An 18,242-nucleotide genomic window follows, 5' to 3' on the forward strand; every position below is an offset into this window, starting at 1 on the left:
GTCAAAAAAAAAAAGATCTTTTTAAAAGCTGATGCTTCTGGAATAATAGTATATTCTTATGGGAATATACTATCCATATATACTATGGATAGTCCAAGATATACTATCTTATGGATATATACTATCAAAATGAACTTTGATCCCACTTTATATACAAAATTAGTTTAAAGTGGCTCATAAACAAAAACCAGAACTATGAAGTTTCTAGAAGAAAACATAGGAAAATATCTTTATGACCTCAGGAGTATGCCAACCTTTCTTGGGAAGAACATGAAAAGCATTAACAAAGTATTAGTAAATTGGATTTCATCAACATTTAAAATTGCTACTCTTCAAAAAGTACCGTTATTAAATTTTTACAGTTCAAAAGACACTATTTAGAAAGTAAATAGGCAAGTCATGTCACTGATGAGGAAAAAAATATATTCACAGTATAGATATGACAAAGAATATATTTGTATCTAGAACATAAAAATATCTCCTAAAAATCAACAATAGAAATTTTTTAAATAGGCAAAAAGATCTTAACGCTTCTTCAAAAGAAGACAAACAAATGGCCAATAAGTATATGAAAAAATGCTCAGTGTCTCTAATCACCAGATTGTGCAGATTAAAGCCACACTGAAGTATCATCTCACACCTGTTAGAATGGCTCTTATCAAAAAGATGAAAATTAGGGCAGCGCTTGTGGCTCAAAGGAGTAGGGCGCTGGCCCCATATGCTGGAGGTGGCAGGTTCAAACCCAGCCCTGGCCAAAAAACTGCAAAAAAAAAAGAAGAAGAATTTAATAAATCTTAAGCTGATTTTAATTTCATGTGAGCAAAAGATGAAGAGATAGGCAAGATTTTTTTAAAGGATTATAAGAGAAAAACAGCTCTCCCAGCTATTTCTAAAAATACTTTGAAATAATTGCAATTACATTAGTGTAATATGGGTGTAGAAATACATAGATAAATAAAACAATTTTTAAAAAATCCAAAAACAGACCCGTATATGTAAGAATTTGGTATATCCATATTGGCATTTATAATCAGTTAAGAAAGGATATCCTGGGGGACCTGCCCCTGTGGCCACGACCAGGATACTGCTGTTCGTATAGGGACGGCGAGTGCGGCTGCCGCGTCCATTGGGTACCTCGTCCGAGCTCACCCGCCTCTGGAGGAAAGAGCCAGACTTCTCAGCGGTCGGTCTGTTCAACAAGTGGGACCCCAGGGCCTTCTGTATGTTCAGCAGAGAGAGCCTGCAGTGACCTCCCCAAAGGATGGCTCCATCTCCATTCTGGGTTCTGATGATGCCACCACTTGTCACATTGTGGTCCTGAGGCACACAGGTAATGGGGCAGCCTGCCTGACACATTGTGATGGAAGCAACACCAAAGCTGAGGTCCCCTTGATCATGAACCCCATAAAATCCTTTTCCGACCACACTCAATGTGGAAGGCTAGAAGGGCACCTCCTGGGAGGCTTCAGTGACGATAGGAGGCAGTTGTCACAAAAACTTACCCATCAACTTCTCAGTGAATTTGACAGTCGAGAAGATGATAGTCACTTAGTGACATCATGCGTGACAGAATTAAATGGCCGAGAAGAAAATGAAAACCACTTCCCAGTCATTTATGGCATTGCTGTTAACGCTAAAACTGCAGAGATTTACAGAGCCTCTTTTCAAGATCGGGGTCCAGAGGAAGAACTACGCACTGCGTGGGTTTTAACAGGGGGACCAATGATTAGCATTTACGATGCAAAGACAGAACAACTTCGGATAGGACCTTATTCCTGGATGCCATTTCCTCATGTGGATTTCTGGTTGCAGCACGATGATAAAGAAATACTAGAGAACTTTTCCACGTCACCTTTGGCTGAGCCGCCCCACTTTGTGGAACATATTAGATCTACCTTGATGTTTTTTTTTAAAAAAAAAAACCCATCTCCAACTAACAAGCTGTTTCCCGGAAATAAAGCTCTACTCTACAAAAAAAAAAAAAGAAGATCTTTCTTATGGGAAAAGATCTCTTCTCCAGGAAGCTAACCATAGGATATTACCAAAGAAAGCAACTTTTTGGCATGACAAAGACCATTGATGGGGGCTGGAAAGAACATGGATTTGGAACCTACATCCATTGAGCTCCTTTACTTGGCATCTTTCAAATGACTTTCAAAATAAATCTTATTTTGGCAAAGGAAAAAAAAAAAGAAGAAAGGATATCCTTATTTAACACACAGTGCTAGCATAAATATCTATTTGGGAAAAAATAAAACCAGTTCTAAACATCACGTTATATAGAAAAAATAATGGCAAATATACTAAAGAGGCTAAAAGTAAAAAAAAGAAAAATTAAATGAGAATAAAATATAAAAAATTGTAATCTTTTTTTTATTGTTTACCTGTACAGCTGTGTGTGTGTTTCCAGATTAATATATGGTACGGATGGTTAGGTTACAATATTAAGGTTACTCAGGTAAGGTCCCTGTTGTAGCGTGACCCTCACCCAGGTGTGCCATAGACCGTTACATTGTGCCCATTAGATGAGAGTACGCCAATCCTCTTTGGTTTTTGTTTTTGAGATGAGTCTTACTTGGGACTATAGGCGCCACCTACAAACTCATTAATTTTTCTATTTTTGGTAGAGATGGGGTCTTGTTCCTACTCAGGCTAGTCTCCAACTCAAGGCATCCCCCACTCAACCTCCAGAGTGCTAGGATTATAGCCATAAGCCATCATGCCTGGCCAAAAATTTGTAATCTTAAGATTGTAAAGTGGTTTTTAAATCATAAAATTCTAAGATTCAAAATGAAAGAAATAGATTGACCTAATAGAACAACAACAACAAAAAAAACCCATAATGATTATATTTACCATAAATTAGGTTAAAAGACTATACTGGTGAAAAATATTGGAACATAAAACAAATGAAGAATTAACATTCAGGTGTGGCACCTGTGGCTCAAGTAGCTAAGGTGCCAGCCATATACACCTAAGGTGATGTGTTCGAATCCAGCCTGGGCCTGCCAAACAACAATGACAGCTGCAACCAAAAAAAAAAAAAATAGCCAGGGGTTGTGGCAGGCGCCTATGGTCCCAGCTACTTGGGAGGCAGAAGCAGGAGACTCTCTTGAGCCCAGGAGTTGGAGGTTGTTGTGAGCGTAATGCCACGGCACTCTACCCAGGGGGACAGCTTGAGGCTCTGTCTCAAAAAAAAAAAAAAAAAAAAAAAAAGAATTAACATTCAATCTCCACACAAATCAAAGATTATGAAAAGGCAACTGGCAGAAAAAAAATATAAAAACCTATCAAAAGTTATCTGACCTGACTAATAATCAAGGAAAACCATACTGTTATATCCTGCTTATTAGACTAATAAGAATTTTAAAAATTTATCAGAACTAGTATGAGCGAGGATGGAAGGAAATAAGCACTGTGAGTGGACAAATTGCTAAAGGGAATTTGGGAGCGTTCAATAAAATTTCATACCCATATGCCTCCAGCACAGCTGTTTCACTTCTAAGAATCTGTTTTACAAAAATTTTGCCCACGTGCACAAATAAATACATTAGAATTCTCATTATAATATAACGAGAAATAATATAAAACATTTAAAAATAAAAGTACCTATTAATAAAGGAGTAATAAGCAAATGGTTAAGTAAACCATAAAAGACTCATAAGGAAAATTATGCAACGATTGCCAGAAAGAATGTACAAAAATCTCACATACATACAGTAAATTGTTAAACAATGTGTTCAGTGTGAGCCCACTAAAACATTTTGATTATGTGTGTGTTATTACGTAAACGTTTAGAAAAGAGTGGAAGGATACACTTCGGAAATTAGCAGAAGTTATCTCCAGGAAGGGCAGTGGGAGCAATTAAAAATATACACAGCTTTACCATTTTGTTCTATGGGGTTTCTGTCCTTGGAAGCTTTTGTTAGGTTGCCCCTCTTTAATCAGATTGGGCTGTGTGGAATTGCTGCTTATTCTACTATTTCGACCTCCCAAAATGTCAATTGCATAATATTCAATTTAAGCGAGTAAGAATTTTGTGTGTACTGACTCCATAATTTAAATAAATAGATTAGAAAAAGACAAACGAAAGGTATACACTGCCTTGGGGTGGAGTTAAACAAGTAGCATTAATTACGACTCTAAGGGTTTATGAGAGGCTGGTCCAAAAAGAGGGCAGCACCCAGTCATTTCTCATCTGACACAGCCGCCCACCCAGCATGTTGTCCTTTCTGCCATTTGTCTGGGAGTTTTACCATCTTCCCGGCTTCAGACAGACCACCTCCTGCCTTCTCCTCGACCCGCAGACCCTGGCTATTGAGTGTGACACTGGTCTCAAAGCTGTGCATTTCTCTTTGGCCACATCCTGACGTTGTTATATGCTAGAAATAAAAATTTCACATTTTCCAAGGAACACTGGAAAATGTGATCGTCACTATTTCTGCACCTCTGTTAGTAATTTTCTAAAATAATGCTGAGTTCTGCGGCATATTACGGTAAAAATAATGATCCAGGAATCCTTCTTTTTTTTTTTTTTTGCTATTACTGAAAACCCCATTAGCAATCTTATTTGAATAGATTGAGCCTTTTCCTGTAACCACTGCAAACAATTTTAAATCAGTCCTTTTTTCCTAATTGAATATACAGTTGTTGAAAGCTTTGCTTATTAAAAAAAAAAAAAGCCATGCATTTCATGATCTTTGAACTGATTACTAAGAATGTTTTAGTAAAAAAAAATCTCTTCTAGTCTATTAAAAAATGGAAGGCATAGTGATTCACTTTTTAAAATGTCACCAAAGTAAATTTGAATTTTTGTAGCTTAGATAACAGTGTTAGGTTGATGGTGACTTCCTGACTTTATTGCACTGTGGTTTCTAAGAACAAGTTCTTATTTGTAGGAAAAACACACTGAGTTATTAGGAGGTAAAGGGTTATTATATCCACATGATATGACTCTAAACATAACAGGAAAACATTATACACACACATATAGAACGAGAGTCACAAAATGAATGATAAAGCTAGTGTGATAATATGCTAACATCTGGTAAACGTGGGGGAAGTTCAACAGGAATAGTGGCACTGTTTTGCAACTTTAAGTCTGAAATTACTTTTAAATGAATTTTTTTTTAAATTTTCCCCCTAAAGTGATTCATGGATTCAATAGTAACAAATCCTACTGCCCCTAAGAGCCTCTGTGCACAGGTCACAGGCCAGGGCTTCACGAGGTCCACTTCTGATTGCAGTTCTCATCAAGTGGAATCATTAGCCCTGTGGTACTGCGTATGTGAGTGCTGCTCTCCGGTGCTTATGCTCAGCCCATCTATTGGTTTAGGGTAAGGTGACCAGATTTTAACATTGGTAAAGCAGGACACCATGGGGTGGGGTGGGGCCTTGGGGACGGGGCCTGACAATAATGCAAACTTCGACAAGCAGTTCTGGATAATCAGTTCTCAACAATTATTTGTTATTATTAAAGTTTAACATTATAAAATTAACTAAAATAACATAAAGCTCATATCCTGGCGAAATAGCCACATGGCAGCTGAAAATCGTATATTCTCTTCCTGTTCTCCCGTGCTCCCTAGATTGTCGTGCATTCGTTTCCAAAAATCGGGACTTTTTTAAAACGTCGCGGGATGCAGGACAAATTGTTAAAAATCAGGACTGTCCCGCCAAAAGCAGGACATCTGGTCACCTTAGTTTAGGGGATATTCTAAGCCTTCACCCCTCTCTTCAAGCCCCCTCCCTTCCACATCCCCTCCAACTACGCCCTTATTCCCTCAGCACATTCATTCCTTTGTGCGCTATTTAATTCTTTCTTTTCTCTTCTATGTATCCAATCTCCTCCGCTCAACTGACGCCCCTCAGGCCATACACTTGAAGAGGCTCCCATCTTATTCTAAAATTCTTAACTCTATTCCAGGCTCTAGTCCTCCTTTCAGAAGCTTTTGAAAAGAATAACCTACATCCCCAACCAACTTCCCATTCACACCGAAGAAGAAAGAAGATCTGTCTATCTCCTACTATGTGATTTATTTTTGCCATTTTTTTTATAGGCTTCCAGTGAACAGAGAAAAACTGCATTACGAAAAAGACAGGGATGCTGTCCAAAGAAAAGGTAAACTTTTTTCCCTGGTATGCCAAACACACAATGAGTAAAATAAATCACTGCTTAGTATCTACAGACAAAGCATTCTATCTGGTTTTAACTACTAGATTGTTCAGATTCTGAACAAGAATCTTTGGGGCCAAAAATACAAATTCAACCATCAGAAACAAAATAAACACTAAAGACAAAAGATTCTTAAAGTAGTAAAATGATACCAACCAATGTTCCAGGGGGTTTTTTTTTTAGGTCATATAAAATACTGGAAACAAAGTATAAGGAATAAGGGCTGCTTCCAGCTGGATCCAAGATCTCATTTTATTGGCAACAAAGGATAACCAAATATCATCACCACTTAAAGAAGACTTAAAACACAGGACAATGCAGGGCTCTGTTTATTCCTTTGGACGCTAAGTATCCCCTGGATCAGAAAGGACACCCCATGGAACCACCTTCTTGAGTTGAATGAGCCGCTCCCAGTTGCCACCTCCCTCCAGAAGGGACTCCTAATTCGTTTCCTCACCATTTCCTGGGCCAAGCCACCCCTCCCTGCATCTGGACACTTACCACTATGTGAGGGCAAGTTGGAGTCACATGAACAGAGGGAACATTCAGCATTGTTGAATGAAAGGATAAATGAATGAATTGTGTCTCCAGTGCCTCGCACATAGATGACATTTTATGAATATTTCTGGAGTGAATAAACTCGCAACCCAAAAGACAGAACGCAGGGCAGCATTCCTGGCCCTGCAGTTACAGCCCCGGCCCTTCCCCACTCACTACCCAGCTCACACGCCCTCCTTCCTCAGGCTTACCCCATCCTTGGGAAATATTTGAGGACTCCAAGAAGGGTGAAGACCATAAATTCATGTTTCCCCCTAGATTGCTTCAGAGCCAAATACTGATAAAAGCAAAGAACACAGAGGTGTTTGGGGTGGGCGTGGGTTTGGGGGGGGGACTGGCTCCGTGCCATGAAATGCAGTTTCCTTTAGCTTTCATTTGATTCATTCATCTAACAAATAATTATTGGAAAAAATTTACTATGAGCCAGGCAGTATATCTTAGTCATTGGAGATAGAGCAACGGCAAGGTCCCTTCATTTACGGGGTTTACACGTTCATTCCCTCCGGTGACAAGCATCACCTGAGAAGCTACAACACGCAGGCCCTTTGCCGAGCATGCGTACACATTTCCTCCCCCATGACATGTATGTTTCAGTGGAGGAAAACCAGAAAATAACTAAAGAAATAGGTAAATAGGCTCGGCATCCGTTGCTCAGTGGTGAGGGCACTGGCCACATACACTGAGGATAGAGGGTTTGAACCCGGCCTGGGCCTGCTAAACAACAGTGACAACTGCAACAACAACAACAAAAATAAATGGGCATTGTGGCAGGTGCCTGTAGTCCCAGCTACTCTGGAGGATGAGGCAAGAGAATCACTTAACCCCAAGAGTTTGAGGTTGCTGTGAGCTATGATGTCACAGCACTCTACAGAGGGTGACACAGTGAGACTCTGTCTCAAAAAAAGAAAGAAAGGAATAGGTAAATAACTTATATAGCATATATGAGAAGTTGATCCATCTTGGAGAGGGTGAGAGGAGACTGAAACAGGGAAGGGGGCCAGGGAGTATGGGTGGGGGTACAGTTTTAGATGGTGTGGTCGAGGTGGACAGCATGGAGGAGCAAAGCCCCGCAGGAGCTGAGGGGGCAGAACAGCTGGAGAATAAGCACGCCAGGCAGCAGAAGCAAATGTACAGTCTCTGAGCCACAAACCCCCCCGGCACGTTCAAGAAACATCATGGAGTTTGGTCTGGCGAAAGTAGAGCCAGTGAGGAGGAGAGGGAATCATGTTGGGTCTTGTTGGCCATTATTAAGGCTTTGTCCTTTGCTATGGCTGAGAGAGGAGGTCATCCAAAGATCTCTAATAGACTCAGGTCAACAGGATCACTCTGGCTGCTGGGGCCAGAAAAGGGTATAGAATGGAAAAGAGATGGTGTGGTTGCTGTGGGGCTTTTACAGATGGGAGAAATATCAGCATATTTATGCGACGGTTATGCTAAAAGAATGGATGACTGTTGGAGACACATTCTTGAGTAGGCAAGCGGAGAATGGCTCTAGCACCCAAGGGGAGAAGTTAGGACCGCAGAGTATGATTAACTATGAGTCTGGGGGGAGGCAGAGTTCATGGATCCACACGAATATAAGTGAATAAATGCAGTGGTGGGAGCTTGTTCTAGATTTGTCTCACTATTTCAGTTAGGTAGCAAGCAAGATCATCAAATCACAGTGAAGACGGAGCACAAGCGTCACAAATTTGAAGAGAAAATCATCACCCCTACATGAATGCCATCTGTAAGGAATTCCCTGCAAGACCCGTAAAACTACACCCATTAAACTAAAATCTTGGCTAGGGATTTGGTTCCAGAAGACCAAAAAAAAAAAAGACCAGAAAACATTTTTACCCATACAGCATATGTAAAACCATCTGAATACAGCAACATGTACAAACGGAGTGATGTGATTGGGAACATTTCCAACTGACACCGTTTGGCACATCTCCACAAAGCAATGGAAATTAAGTCTATTGAGATTTGAATCAGGCAAATCCCTCTTTATTACTGGAAGTAATTTAAATGTAGGTCAGCACATTAGGAGTGAGACATTACAGTGTAAAGCACGTGTCCAGGGCTGACGTTGCCAGCCAACATGAAACTGGTGAAGGGAGCGTCATGGTCAGGGTCCATCTGACGCTCACGCTGAGTCCAGTCCCCACCTGCCTTTCTGGCTGATTTTGGTATTGTACCTCTCCTCAAGGATAGGAATCTAGAATGCTCAGGATTATTTTAAACTCTCTCTTCCATCACAGTAGCTCAGGCTACAGTCCTACTTCAGGAAAACAGGCTTAAATTACACTCCCTTCCACTATTAGATTTTATCGGTTGAGGAAGACAACTTGATGATTCAACATGTAAATAGTGAAGGCAAAGTAAAAACCCCAAACACAGCACTCTATTAAATGTTTTTAAATTTGAATTCTTTAAAGCATTACGCTCTTCCTCAGCGTCTCAAAGGCCTGTCCTGCAGTCCAACCGCTGCCAACACTGTCCAGCATCCCGTGGCTAGTTGGCGTGCCTGGCTGGACTGCGTAGAGCTACATCAAGGTAGGTAGACACTGCTGCCCCCACACCAGGAGCACCTGATCAGCGGGCGTCTGTGGGAGCCAGCAATGCAAGGGGCAGCCAAGAGGCCACAGTCCCTGCTTCAGCGTTCAGCTCGCTGCAGACTTACCCATGGCCTCGCTGTGGAAACCCTGGAGGTGTGTTCCCAGGGGAGACACTAAGCTCTAAAATTTTTCATCTGTTTCCCATTTTTACTTTCACTTTTGACTCTTGTTTTTTTACCTTTTTAATTTACTGAGAAAATGGTTTTATTGTATTATGCTTTCCATATTGTATGGTACATATGATGGTTGTATTTTAATGACCTTCAGCCCAGTTTGTCCGTCCTTACTAGCTTTCCCACCATTTTAACATTTTTAGGTGTATTTAAGAGCCTATATTTATCTAATTTTCTAGTCATTTTTTAATCCTTACTACTTTCTATACTAGCTATACTTATTTCTGTTTTGTCTGGTTTTTTTGTTGTTGTTATTGTTGCAGGTTTTGGCCAGGGCTGGGTTTGAACCCGCCACCTCTGGCATATGGGGCTGGCACCCTACTCCTTTGAGCCACAGGCTCCGCCTCCCCCCTTTTTTTGCTTTACTTTGCTGTAGCGTTGTTTCTGCTTCCCTAGCATTGCCTAGCAGCTCCCCTTAACAACCATTCCCCATCCTCTTCCATACTCCCAAACTCCCACCTAACACCTTTAACCCCTAAGATTCAGGAGATTCAACAGCTACAATGCCTTCCTTGGACAATAAATTTGCTGTTCTGGCTGCACACAGTTGTCCATCTGGAATCATAATCGTTTCTCATGCTGTCCTCTGTAGTTCCTTCTGCTGGAAATTCTGTGATCTAGGATCCATCGCCTCTGCTGTATGGAATCAGGGCATGACAGGCAGATCTGTGGAGCGTCGCCGCACAACAGGAGGGAGAGGACGGAACCAGACTTCTCCCACACGATCCCCCAGCTTATTGTAACAAAGGGAGCCCCAAACGTTACAACTCTCCTCAGTAGCCACATCAAAGACCCAACAAAACCTTCAAAGTAGAATCTTTCTCAACTTGCCTATGAATGACATGATTAATCTGTTTTCCAAATTTGATATAAAAAATTATATTCTTTAGTAGGTCTCCTATTCCCCCTTATTTTGTTTTAAGTTTCAAGGAGAAGTGACCAGGGCCGGGTGCAGTGGCTCACGCTCATACCTGTAAGCACTCTGGGAAACCAAGGTGGGTGGATTTCTGGAGCTCGGGAGTTCCAGACCAGCCTGAGCAAGAGTGAGACTCTGTCTTGACTAAAAATAGAAAAACTAGCTGCGTGTCGTGGCGCAGGCCTGCAGTCCCGGCTACTCATGAGCCTGAGGCAAGAAGATTGCTCAAGCCCAAGACTTTGAGATTGCTGTCAGTTATGATGCCACAGCATTCTACCCAAGGTGACAGAGTGAGATTCTTTCTTGGGAATAAAAAAAAAGGAGAACTGAGCAGGAATTATCTCTAATAAAGATATGGGTTGGGTTTGGGTTGGGTTTAGTTTTTCAGATAGATGGTTAAGAGATTGGTTACATTCAGTTGCTGAATGGTTATATTTTTTTAAAGGAATATAAAACTATTGACTACGGTTCACCATTTTTTTTTGAGACAGAGTCTCACTTTGTAGCCCTCAGTAGAGTGCTGTGACATCACAACTCACAGCAACCTCCAGCTCTTGGGCTCAGGCGATTCTCCTGCCTCAGCCTCCCAAGTAGCTGGGACTACAGGCCCCCACCACAACACCCGGCTATTTTTTTGTTGCAGTTTGGCCAAGGCCGGGTTTGAACCCGCCACCCTCAGTACGTGGGGTTGGAGCCCTACTCACTGAGCCACAGGCACCGCCCTGTTCACCATTATTTACAATAAAGTAAACAGTTGGATAACACTCTGATTATTATGAAGTTGTATCTGTTTGTTTTATGGCTTCTGCTCAACCAGCAAACCAGATACTGAGAAGTTTGAGTCTGCATGTAAGGAATGAGTTCGGGTAAGGAAAAAACATGCAGGTCAACAGTTTAGATTACAAAATTTGTTCACACATTTATGTCAGCAGGTCTGAAACTGCCAGCATTGCTTAACCATGGGATTAGGTTTCTAGAAGGCAAGCCTAGGAATGGCTTACTAGCGAAAGCTTTAATGACTATTTAAGTAAGTTTTATTTGTTTACCTCATCAGAACACACCAGGATTGTCTACTTTCCTCATCTGGGTGGGGGGGTTATTGGTAATGATAAAGCTTTTCCTTTTAGAAATTTAGTAAACACAATTTTGCATTTATATGACTACACAGATAGATACAGATTCTCACATGGCTGCCTTTAAATTATCCGTTTACATTGTCCTGTTAAGAAGCAACAATGTTCCAATTTGAAACATTATGGCTTCAGGAAAATTTTCTGTTCTTACAATGCTCAGAATGATGGTATTGCAGATACTTGGGCTCACCTGTAATTTTTGTTGTGGTGAATGTTTAAAAATAGAGAAAACCACTTCCATGTGTATATTATTACATATGCACAAACAGAAACAGATTTTTTAAAAGCCCCAGAGTGGTCCTTAGGCACAAGTTCTGATTGAAGAACAGCTTCGGACATGGAACGGTTATGTTTTGCTGGATCACTTGAAGAGCAGGATCTCAGTAAGCAGCTCAGGTCTGCTGTCAACCCTAAAGCCCTACAAGAATGTGTACCCGTCTCATTCCCCAACTAAAAGCTTCATTCTCGTAAAGAATCGCTCAGTTCAGAGAGGGGCCGACACCTGCACTCCTAGGCTCGGTTCTCCCTAAGAAAGCAGGATGCCATTCTGCTTAGAGCTGAGTTTCTAAAACAACCTCGTAAATTATCAGGGCCTAGCCCATGTCCATGATTCGCCAAACCTAAGGAGAATTTCACAATTTTTCTATTTATGTGTCCAAAAGAATGTGCTGAAAGAAGAAACTCTCCCCACCCCATCCACCCATTCATTAACTTTATCACTGTGTTTCCTTTCCTTGAAAAAAGTACGTTTAGGGCAGCGCCTGTGGCTCAGCGAGAAGGTCACCAGTCCCATATACCGAGGGTGGTGGGTTCAAACCCAGACCCAGCCAAACTGCAACAAAAAATAGCCAGGCACGGGGCCAGGTGCCTGTAGTCCCAGCTACTCAGGAGCCTGAGGCAAGAGAATTGCCTAAGCCCAGAAGTTGAAGGTTGTTATGAGCTGTAATGCCACTGCACTCTACTGAGAGCAATAAAGTGAGACTTTGTCTCTAAAAAAAAAAGGAAAAATTTGTTTTTTGACATAGAGCCTCAGCGCATCTCTTACCAACCTGTAATTCCTGTTTTCTCTGCTTCTCTAGCTCCATGGTTGCACAAACTCTTCTTAGCTGGCCAGCTCAGGGTGTAGCAATTCCTATGCACCTGATAAGCTTCTGCTGGTCTTAGGGGCCACGTGGTTTTTATCTGGAAGAAGCGCTAGATCACGCTCTGCCTTACACACCTCAGCATAGATGAGCCGAGTCCAGCCAGGTCTGATTCCCTCTCTCAATCAGCAGTGAAAGCCCCATTCAGCCCTGAGCTGCCAGGCTCACACCCACCCCCAGGCGCATTCCTGCCAAAGCTTGGCCCTCCCAGGCCCAGGAGGGGCCCAGGAGAGGCCCAGGAGGTCCCCAGGAGATTCTATGAAATAACAGAGATTTTTCTCATGGAGTGGAATAGGACAGCATACTGTAACCAAATAACCTGTTCGCATGCTTTAATACATTTTGCCACTGAGAAATCCAGATTTAGAAGACAAATTCTCTCAGTTCCAATCACTGAAACCTTTTTAATTTTCTTAGAGACAAACATTACAGAGAAAAAGCATCCGCCTACTTGATTTAAAGCCATGTTCCAGTGACGGCCACTCAATCTGCTTATGACCCCAACTCTGATCTTTCTAAGGTGGACACAGCATTTCTTTTCTGCCAGAAGGCACCCTGATTGTTCAGGTCCTTGGCCTCCAATAAATAGGATATTCTTCTCTGAAGACTGCAATGTCAAGAGTGGCAACAATCTTGCCAAAGTCTTTCCTGAGACAGGTTGGACCAAAAGGATTGGTTCCATGTGGCATGGGCCTCCTCTTTAGGGAAAGTTATTTTAACCTAAATGGAAAATCGCCTGTCAAATCTATAAATTTCACCAAACATTGCTAAATGACAGTTTCTGGAATGAGTTTAGTGGAAATTTTATTTATTTCTCAATTTTACAGACAAATGGTATGGATTTTCTAGGTAAGTAGCCAATTTGTAAGCATAGTAATAAACATATTACTATTCTTGGTCTTTGTTGAAGATGACCATTTTAATTTTAACTACTTTAGTCTTTGTTGAAAATAACCGTTTTAATTTCTTATAGTCTATGTAGAGGAAAAAGAAAAATATAAACTAGTAGAAAAATAAGCAATGGACACAGATAGCAAACCCAAATGGCCAAGAACCATATAAAAATATATTCCAATTCACTCATAGTCAGAGAAATGTAAAGTAGGGTATAAACATCAGGTATTTACATTCATCAAACTGCAAAAGAGCTATTATAACACTTGAATTTGAGGAGATATAAGGGAAAACTACCAAAATATATGGAAAGTGAAATTTGAAACTTATTACATCCTTTCTGGAAAGCAATCTGGTAACATCTATAAAAATTAAAATAGATACACTCCTCAACTCCTCAATCCCACTCAGAAACATACACTATGGAAATAAAAGTGCCCAAATGTCCAGACACATGTAAGAGCAAGGCACTAAAAATAAAGTGAAAGTAGATTGATGGGGTGGGGGGGGTAGTGGAGATGGCCGAATAAATCAGGATATGTACACGGTCTACCTTAAGGTCTTTACAACAGATGAACTAGAGCAACCGAAGATGAACTGGAGGAACTTCATCAGCTACTATATTGAAGGAAAAGTCAGATGCAAAAAAAAAAAAGAAATGTGTATAATATAATCTGATCCCATTTATAAATAATTTTTGTAAATCTTTATGTGATAGATACACAGAAATAACAGACTTGTATAGAGCTATAGAAATGTGGATAAAAGCATTAGACAGGGAGTCACTACTAAATATTAACAAAGGTCACTCAAAATGGTCAGAGGTCAGCAATGTCATACTAGAGGGTAGACAGGTGGATTGACAGCTGTCCATGATTGAAAACAGAATATGTGATATGATCCTGTTCACGTAAAATTCATATATAGATTAATATGTATGTTTAATACATAATATATATTTAATGTGTGTGTGTATGTATATAGAATGCAACATATACACTCCTAAAAAGATTCATAAAACAGTAATCACCAAAAAGTTAACAATGGTTCCTTCAGTGTAGTGAAATTTTAGATGAACATGGCTTTCTTTTTTTATTTTACATGTTGTTTAAATTCTTCAATATACTATGCTACTTATATTTTGCATAAATGTACTTATATATTTTATTTATAGCAATTTATTTTATATATTGAGAAATACATTTTGTATTATCTAATTTATATGTAAAGATATTTAATCGTGGCTTGGCACCTGTGGCTCAAGCGGCTAAGGCAACAGCCACATACACCTAGGGTGGCAGGTTCGAATCCCCAGCCCGGGCCCGCCAAACAACAATGATGGCTGCAACCAAAAAATGGTCAGGCATTGTAGCGGGCGCCTGTAGTCCCAGCTACTTGGGAGGCTGAGGCAAGAGACTCGCTTGAGCCCAGGAGTTGGAGGTTGCTGTGAGTGTGATGCCATGGCACTCTACCCAGGGGGATAGCTTGAGGCTCCGTCCCAAAAAAAAAAAAGAAAAAAGATATTTAATTGTGAAAAAGGCAACAACAAAACAAATAATAGGTCAACCAATGGCATAAAGGGGAAAATGTCCTTTCTTCATAGCCCTTATCTTAATGTAGTGGTAGTTTCCAAACTTATTTTTATATAATAGGAGTTAAGGCTTAGCACCCATAGCCCAGTGGTTATGGCGCCAGCCACATACACAGAAGTTGGGGGGCTCAAACCCAGCCTGAGCCTGCTCAACAACAACAACAAAAATAGCCGGGCATTGTGGTGGGTGCCTGTAGTCCCAGCTACTTAGGAGGCTGAGACAAGAGAATGGCATAAGCCAAAGAGTTTGAGGTTACTGTGAGCTGTGATGCCACAGCACTCTATCGAGGGTGACATAGTGGGACTCTGTCTCAAAAAAAAAAATATAGGAGTTAATCAAACAGAAACATGAAGAATGTTCCTATTTCTATAGAAATCATTATTTTTTAACTAGAAGAGTTTCTAAATCCTTATTCTAATCGCCCCACCCACCCAGCTCCTACTCAGAGATGTTAACCTCATCATCCTTGGTGCAGGTGTTTGACAAGAAGTGTTAGGCTGCAAGAATGAATCCGGCTTGGTTGGCAAAAGGCACTATATAAAGATATGCTAAGCTGACCTCAAAGCAACATGATAAACGTCCCAGTCTCTTCCTCAAGTTCTCTCACTGGGGAAGTTAAAGGCGGAAAACATTCCAAGGAGGGAAACTGGAACAAAAGAATTAGCAAAGAAGTGAGCCAGGCCCCAGAGCAGGGCTGTCTCCGCGTCTTTATATATAACTTTGGGTACTGAAATGTGTCCTTTCTGCAACCTGAAAGAGTCAAACTAACACATGTGCCCACTTGAGGAATAACCATATGTAATCTTTTTAAAAAATCATTTCACCAAATAAATGTAATAAATCAAGATAGGAGGCCCTATGCCTGTTTATATAACCAATGACAAGGGTATATTACACAGTTGTCCACCATACAGCTTTCATAAAAGGTTTCCTAAGTATAAATCAAAATCGATATGTGGAAAGTCTGTGTCTTTGAGCATTATGACTCTGAAATGACTTGGTGTGCCCTGAGTTCCTTAAGTTGCATCTACTCTAAGACATTCTCAAACTGCCATCCCCTACCCCGCCGCCTCATCTCGTGACTCATCTAAATACTTTATTCATAAATAGATAAAGTTTAAGGTGGCTATCCTTTGTTACAGATCATTTGTTTCCTACTCCTCCACTGACTATGTTACTTATTCCTAAAGAAATCAGGAAAGAAAAACCTGAGACTGGAAGGTGAGAGCACCTGCTGGTTTTTCTTCTTGCTCTTCCTGAAGACACCCCTCAGGAAGGGGTAGCAACTTAGTGCAGTTGCCCCGAGGCCAGGGCAGGACAGCCAGAGTTAAAGTTAGGTAACCTTGGAAGTAAGGTAAGGAATTAGGGTGTCTACTCGGCCAAGAGGAACATGGGTAGTTAAGGGCAGCCACTTTTAGAATGAAGATCTGCACCCTGTTATCTGGAAGAGAATGAGAGGGCCAAGGGGTGAGGTCAGCGGGGATCAGGAGATGGGCACAGGGCAAAGGAGGTTGTGTGTAGGGACTGGCTGTCTGGTCTTAATCCCAACAGGGTCTTAACTCAATCGGAGCTAGTGTAAGGAGCTGCGTAGGGCACTATGACCCACTCAGAAGCTACTATCAGCTATTTTCTGCAAAAGAGGAACATTAGACCTCAGCTAGCCTCCTCCAGGGCGTTGCAGGAAAGAGACCTCTGCCCACTGGAGCTTGGAATCTTCACACACTAAGACATTTGGTCACATTCAGACAACCACATGTCTCACTTCAGGACGTGTGTGGATACCTTACTGGGGCAGGGAAGGGAAAGCGCTCATGCCTGGATTTTGGAACCAGACAATGGTTCACTGGGGCAACTCCATCAGGGAAAGAGTCGAGCGAGCATCTCATACAACTGTTTACAACTGCTAATGCCCTGTCATTGCCCTTTCCTTCTGGAGGCAGGAAGTGGCTCTGGGCCCAGAAGCTCAGTATAGTCTCTGGTAATTTATGTTCACACAAGTGGTCCCCTGATAAGCTAGATGATAATCTCCAGTGGTATGCGTCTAGCACCAGTTTCTTTCCAATTTATGCATTCGTAATTTGAAATTACTTTAAATGCCTGGAGCATATCCCCTGCCACAGACGGTAAGGACAGACGTATTCTCCCACATGATATCAATGTGGTTTTCTTATGAACCAGGGCACATAGTCCATTTAAATTATTGGCAGACAGAGCGTCTCCATATAAGTTACACTAAAGCTAAAAGCACTGCTCTTGATAGTCTCCAAAATTAAACTCCAATCTTTAACATCAAATAACAACTTACTGTAAACTAACTGGATTTGTTATCTACAGCTATATTTTGCTGTTAATAAAGACAATATCCCAAGAAAGCAAAAAACTCTGAAACATCTCTTTCTCTTCCTCAACTCTGCAGCCTCCTTGGCCTTTAATGCTTCTTGATTGAACTACAACAGCATTCTAGTGAATCTCTAAACCTCTGGTCTGTCTCATCCTGGCCACTTCCAGCAAAGCCATTCTGCACACAAATGTATGCCAACATCCAGGGGTGCGCCAGGGATGTGTAATCACCTCTCTGCAGGGGCCGGCTTCCATCCCTCGGATTCACTCGGGTCTTGTCCCATGGATAATTTGACACTCTTTGCTCTTGTCTCTAACTTCAGTTCTGAGGGTTCCCTCTGGATATTTTATTCCATTTCAACCCCAGCGTCTCTCCCAAACACAATCCTGCTGGTCACCTGGTTCTATCATCCTAATCCTAGCATTTGGATCAGATATTCTCCTGACCCACCACACCAGTTGGTCCTTCCGCACCTAAAGGTCTGTCTGGGGAAGTTAGAGAGTGTCCATTCTCAGGCGCTTCCAATCTATTCTCTTCATTGAAGCCAGATTCATCTTTCCAAAATGAAATGCTTGTACTATCTGTCCCCTGCTTAAACTTCAGCTATATCTCCCATAACCTTCAAGATAAACTCCAAATTCCCTATTGGCAAACAGCAAGTCCTTCAGGGTGTTGCTTCAAACCCCCTTTACAGCCAACTCACCCACAACTCTCCCAT

The 18,242-nt window shown here is 41.3% G+C and overlaps 1 pseudogene across 1 annotated transcript; it reads left to right on the top strand.

Moving 5' to 3' along the window:
* The first annotated feature begins 1,114 nt into the window (after positions 1-1,114).
* On the top strand, positions 1,115-2,100 carry LOC100949478 (annotated as a pseudogene). Its single transcript, XR_002774579.1, has one exon. The product of XR_002774579.1 is annotated as a protein N-terminal asparagine amidohydrolase pseudogene (transcript).
* The last annotated feature ends 16,142 nt before the right edge of the window (positions 2,101-18,242 follow it).

This window comes from Otolemur garnettii, unplaced genomic scaffold (genome assembly GCF_000181295.1).
Source record: "Otolemur garnettii isolate 467f Iridium unplaced genomic scaffold, OtoGar3 scaffold00086, whole genome shotgun sequence".
Lineage (NCBI taxonomy): Eukaryota > Metazoa > Chordata > Mammalia > Primates > Galagidae > Otolemur > Otolemur garnettii.